Here is a 6,791-nt window from a genome sequence, read left to right as displayed (position 1 = left end):
CAGTGATGTGCAGGATGAGGTAGAGTGGGTGGGGACAGAGTGTGTGTGCACTGGGGGTGGGAGGCGTGATGGAAGAGAGGGGAGAATGAAGCTAGGAGATGAAAGTTTCTGCTTTTTTTTTTTTCTCCGGTACGCGGGCCTCTCACTGTTGTGGCCTCTCCCGTTGCGGAGCACAGGCTCCAGACGCGCAGGCTCAGCGGCCACGGCTCACGGGCCCAGCCGCCCCGCGGCATGTGGGATCCTCCCGGACCGGGGCACGAACCCGCGTCCCCTGCATCGGCAGGCGGACTCTCAACCACTGCGCCACCAGGGAAGCATGAAAGTTTCTGCTTTGAGTCAACACTTACTAAGCATCTACTGTGTACTTTGCCTGGTGCCAGGCATCACCTTCAAGTGTGCTCTCTCTCGGTTCATAGAACTAGCATCTGCCCTTTGGTCCAAGTAGGAACCTGGACAAAAGGTGTCCTTGACACCTTCCTTGCCTTTTCTCCCCAGTCTGTCAAGTTGCCCCATCAACTCCACGCCTCTCACATCCTCCTCTTCTCCCTCGTCCCCACTCCCTCTATCCCACTTCAGCCACTGCCGTCTCTCCCTGATTAACGGCCTCCCTGTCTCCAGTCTCCCCTCTGACTCCTTCTCCACCTGGCTGCTGCTGGCAGTGAGGATGGCCTTCCTGAAACACATTGAATCAGGCCACGTCCCCCAGCAGAAACCCTGCCGTGGGCTCCCCCATTGCCTTCGAGGGAAAAGTCCAAACTCCTCAGTAGTGCCAGGAGGCCCTTGGTATGTTGGTCTTGCTTAGTTCACTCTCCTTCCCAGGGCTCTTTCCTCTCCCACCTTGAGGCTCCAGGTATGGCCAAGCAAAAATGCTGTCAGTAATCCTAAGAGGTCATGTTCTCTCTTCTCCCTTGTGGTGATAATATCCTCCATTCTACCCCTCCCCTCTGACTCATTCTTCAGAACACATTTAGTGATCCCTTCCTTCCAGCTCTTTCTGGCCCACAGGTACCTCCTGGGCGCTTTCAAAGAACTGTTTCTATTGCTGTCCTAGAGCGTATCATAACACATTGTCACTGGCAGTTCTCTCCTTGGCATATGAGCTTCAAGAGGCATCTTTCAGGGGCTGCATCTTCCTCTTCATCCAGCACCCTCCTGACTCATAAAAGGTGCTTAGTAAGTATTCAACAAATGGGAATGGATGAATTTACGAGAACCTGGGTGGCAGGGGTGGGGAGGGAGTGTTGGTTACATTTTACAGATAAAGAAATTGAGGATAAGAGAGTGATTTAAGAATTTGGGGGCTTCCCTGGTGGCACAGTGGTTAAGACTTCATGCTCCCAATGCAGGCGGCCGGGGTTCGATTCCCGGTCAGGGAACTAGATCCCACGTGCATGCCGCAACCAAGAGTTCGCAGGCCACAAGTAAGGACCCGGTGAGCTGCAACTAAGGAGCCTGCCTGCTGCAACTAAGACCTGGTGCAACCAAATAAATAAATAAATAAATAAATAAATAAATAAATAAATAAATAAATAAATAAGAATTTGTCCAAGTCTTCTCAGCTTCACAGCCCAGAATCCACTTCAGGGTTGCTGATTTACTGTTTAGAGTTTTTTCTTCTTCCTTGCAGTCACAAAATGGAAATCGTCAAGGAAAAGAGTTCCGTATAGCACCTTCAATTCTGGCTGATGGTTCAGAAAGCTACCAGTAGGGCCACTTCAGGAATGAGTGTAACAATAGATGAAAAGGTTTTGCTATATTAGTAAGGGATTTCATAAACTGCAGTATTATTAGGTTTGGAGATTACAAAAGGCTAGGAGTCCAAATGAACCATTTTCCAACATAATTTGAACATTTATTTCACTGGAAATTATTCAAAACACAAATCCTTCCTGTTTCTGAAAGCCGAAGGATCTGGTTGCATGTATTCATTGCTGGTTTTTTTTTTTTCCCCCCCTCTTCACTCTAATAAATGTTCTTTGCCTACCGTTTTTGTTGTTGCTGTTGGTTTTGGTTTTTTTTTTGATTGACTGGGAACACCACATTGCAGAATGATAGATATTGTTCATTTAACTCCAGCATTTACTTTTCCCCTAAACCAGAGTTCTGTTCACGATTGATCAGACTTCTCCCCCATTTAGCACCCATGTAAAACATTGCAGAAGATTGGGTCTGCAGCTCGGATAACATGTTTGCAGCAATCTGTTCAAGCCGCAGCAGGCGTGCTGAGTGGCATGGAAGCTCTTAATGAAACGTTGGAGGATATTAGGGTTTTATGGACTGGAAAACAGTACAAATGAAAGTACTTTGCTTACTGTTTATCTGTTTAGAACATTTTTATTTTCTAAACCTAGCAATGTTCATCTTTTTCATCTGGCACTTTGGTTTGGTTCTTTACATATTGATTTTCCTGTTCACTGGCATTCTCCGATGAAGTCGGAGCACCCAGGTGTGCTGTCTGGATGAGTGCTGGCTGGGGGTGCAGTTGGGGGCATTCTCTGCCCTGAGACTTCTCAACTCAAGGGCTGGGAGAGAGCAAGGCTCACTGTATATAAAGATTACTACACCTCTCTTTCCCCTGTGTGGTTTCCCCTTGAACCAGATGGGTTGACCTTTTATATTTGTTTCCTCTCAAAACGTATGTACAAATCTTACAGCAAAAGTAGCATTCTCTTCTTAAATTTTATGAGGAAGTATAATAGACAGGGTCCCAGCAGGAAACAAAATCCATCAGAAATGGTTTGTCCGGGAGTCAGCAATTTTTTTCTGTGAAGGGCTGGAAAGTAAATATTTTTGGTTTTCAGGTCACACACCATGTCTGTCACAACGGGCCACAGACATCACCTAAATGATGGGCCATGGATGGGGCTGTGGTCCAGTAAAACTGTCTTTACAAAAAGAGACTGGGAGGGGGTTTGGGAGAGGTAATTTGGCTTGTGGGCCAAAGTTTGTTGACTCCTGGTTTAGATAAAAAGACTTTAAGGGACAATGTGCAGATACGAGGGCAGGGGCAGGGGAACAAACCAGGGGCATTGAGGTATGAGGCTATAGCATCAGGAAGCTGGTACTCCCTCAAAGGCTGGAGGGGCAGGGGAGGAGGTGGTGTGAGTGGTGAGAATGGGGCTTTGGGAGGTACTAGAGCAGGGAGGGGGCAGAGAAGAAACACCCACCACTTTCTCCTCCCTCCCTCAGATCTGCTTATGCCTCCCCTTGTCTGATCCAATCAGTGGCCAGTGGCAAGGGGCCTGGTGAGGTAGCCCCCGGGGGACAGCATCTCAGAGCACAGAGCGCGAAGCAGGTGGGGAGAGCTTGGGGAAGTCACTGACCAAGTGACGGGGAGAATAGACGGGCGGGCGGGGTTGGGGAGAGACAAAAGGAGGACAAGCAGCACAGGTGCTGTCTGGGGACTAGCTTCTTAGAACTCATTCCTTTAGGGAGAGAAGATAAGCTTGGCTGGCTGCATCCCTTGACCCTGACTTTATTCTAGACAACTAACCCTTCCCCCACAGCTCTGCCCCAGGTTGGGGCATGTCCCTGGTCACAGCGATAGGTCCAGGGATAGGCTCATGATCTAGTTCAGGCTGAGACCCAGGTGCCGAACTTTTGTTTGTTTGAACAATTGGGAAGATAAGCTCTCTTTGTTTTTTTGGTGGATCCAAGGCTAGAACTTTGGCAGCCACCTGACTGTGTGGTGAGGCCTTCATGGGGGAGCATACAGGGGAAAGCAGACTGCCTGGCGGTGGGGAGAAAGGCATGTCCTGATACTGTCACTGAGACCCTGGATCAAGCTGTACCTGACACAAACACTCATTTCTCAGTGAGGTGAGCCAATACACTCTAACTGGGGCCAGTTTTCTGTTTGGAGCAACTGAGAGAATCCTGGCTAAGAGAGAAAGTCCAGATTTATCACTGGAGCCAAGGCCTGCCTTCCTATAGCTGTGTGGACCTCACGTGAGGTCCAAAATCACCAAAGCATGCAAGAGACAATGATTCTCCCGTGTGCATTAGTATTTTCACGTGTGCGTGAAGCTGCGTTCAAGCAATGCCGTTTATTGACAGCATGTACATTTCTCAGACACAACAATCTTTCTTTTTTGAATATCTGCCTGGCATGGACCTCTTATGTCACAAAGACAGCAACTTCCAAGGTAATTACATAGATATCGTGATAACCATAGCAACCCAGCGATTCCGAGATGTAATGTCATGCAGATCACTGCGGCTCAGGACACTGATGGCAGTACAGTACCTGCCCAGCTCTGCGTTTTTTACAGGGGCTTTTCTTTTGCTTGAACAGAGGGCTTCGTACCACACAACACCTCCCATCAGTAGGTGATTCCCAAAGTTTTTAATTTTATGGGCCAGAAAAATGTCCAAAGCAGAGTACTGACATAAAGCTGCCAACTTTATTTTGCTAAGAACAGTTCACAAAAGAGATAAGACAAGCAACTGCCATCTACTATTACTAACATTTTATACAAGAAAGGACATTTTCACATGTCTGAAAGGAGAGAATAAGAGAGAAGTCCTTGAACAGAGCACATTTACCTTTAAGAAAAATGCATGGCTGCGGGGACACTGTGCCTGGTGGGACACTTGTGCGTGGTGAGGCCGCCTGGATGAGGGGCCTGCAGGGCTTACATCCAGTCCTCACTCTGCCTGCCAAGGCATGCGCCCTGCCCGGGCTGTGTCCACTCCGATGAAGGGGCACTTTTTTCTTTACACGAAGGGGCTTCCTGCTTGCCAAGCTGCGTACTGATGGGGCTGTGTCTGCCCAGAAAGGGCAACCTTTTGTAATCTGCGCAAAGCACTTTTGGAGCTGGCAGCAGCCCTGCACTACACTGTTCTACCGTAAAACATTTCACTGGGGGCTGTGCCTTAACCGGTGCCTGGCACGTAGTAGGTGCTCAATGAATATGTATTCACTGACTGTTGAAGGGCTGACAGGAGCTCCATCAGGGGCCGTTCCCGGACTGCAGGTTGACATGGGGGACCGTGAGGGCAAGCAGTCCTCTGCTGCACAGCCACAGGAGTATCGGTTCATGTCTTTTCTCCTCTCACTAGTGTCCAAGTGGATGCGAATGGGGAGGAAGATCAGAACAGCCCCTCCTGCTTCTCAGTTCTCAGAGAGGACCTGAAAGAAACCAGCTTTAAGAGCCTGCTCGATGCCAGGTAGGACTTTGTACTGTTACCTCTTCAGCACGTTTTAAGGCTCAGGTAATGGGGCCTTTGAAGGGTTAAATAATATGCTCCAGGTCACCCAGTGGCGGAGTGAGATTTTGACTGAAGAATCCATATCACTAGGATTAGTGGAGAGAGTTACACTGGGGTCTTGCCCTCCAGAAGTGCTAACTGAATACGTGGACCTCTGTCCTGTATCCTTGGGAAACTGCCCAGTCGTGGAGTTTGCGGGCTGCTTCCCCATCTCACTTTTCAGCAAATCTGTCACTGCCACCCCTCCTCCACATCAGCTCCCTGCCCCTGTCCATCCTGTGTCTGGTGGTCACAGACACCACGACTCCGAGAGGATGTATGTACCATACATGGATGTACCATGACTCCTAAGGCCGCTGTAACAAATTGCCATAAACTTGGTGTCTCAGAACAACAGAAAAGTATTCTCTCACTGTTCTGGAGGCCAGAAGTCCAACATCAGTTTCAACGGGCTGAAATCATGGTGTAGGCAGGGCTGTGCTCTCTCCAGAGGCTGTCGGGGAAAATCCGTTTCTTCCCTCAACCGGCTTCCGGAACTACATTTTTTTGGCTCATGGCCCTTTCCTCCATGTTCAAAGCCATCTTCTCATCTCTATCTTCTTCCATCATCGCTTCACCTTCCATCTTCTATGTGAGGGCATTATCTCTGTTTCTCTCTTACAAGGATACTGGTGATGGGATTCAGGGCCCAAGGAGACAATCTAGGAAAACCGCCTCATCTCAAAACCTTTAATTTAATCATATCTGTAAAACTCTTACCATATGAGGTAACATTCACAAGTTCCAGGGATTCAGACCTGATATCACTGAGTGGTCACTATTCAGCCTACGACAGAGGGTCAGTGACTTGCCCAAGGTCAAGCAGCAAGTGCGGGGCTCAAATCCAGGCAGACTCTCTCCAGACCACATCTGACCACCCAGCTCTCCTGCTGAAGGGCCAACAGCCCAAACCAGTGTTTCCATCAGAAAAAGGCCTTGACTTGGAAATCCCTGGTAGCACAGTGGTTAAGAATCCACCTGCCAATGCAAGGCACACAGGTTCGAGCCATGGTCCAGGAAGATCCCACATGCTGCGGAGCAACTAAGCCCGTGCGCCACGACTACTGAGCCTGTGCTCTAGAGCCCGCAAGCCACAACTACTGGACCCATGTGCCACAACTACCAAGCCCACACACCTAGACCACGTGCTCTGCCACAAGAGAAGCCACCGCAGTGAGAAGGCCACACAATGCAATGAAGAGTAGCCCCTGCTTGGTTCTGAAGAACCTAGGGGCAGGACAGGAATAAAGACGCAGATGTAGAGAATGGACTTGAGGACATGGGTGGGGGAAGCGGAAGCTGGGACGAAGTGAGAGAATGGCATGGACATATATACACTACCAAATGTAAAATAGATAGCTAGTGGGAAGCAGCCGCATAGCACAGGGAGATCAGCTCGGTGCTTTGTGACCACCTAGAGGGGTGGGATAGGGAGGATGGGAGGGAGGGAGGGAGATGCAAGAGGGAAGAGATATGGGAACATATGTATATGTATAACTGATTCACTTTGTTATAAAGCAGAAACTAACACACCATTGTAA

The sequence above is a fragment of the Physeter macrocephalus genome, chromosome 16, assembly GCF_002837175.3.
Source record: "Physeter macrocephalus isolate SW-GA chromosome 16, ASM283717v5, whole genome shotgun sequence".
NCBI lineage: Eukaryota > Metazoa > Chordata > Mammalia > Artiodactyla > Physeteridae > Physeter > Physeter macrocephalus.
This window is presented reverse-complemented; position numbering follows the sequence as displayed.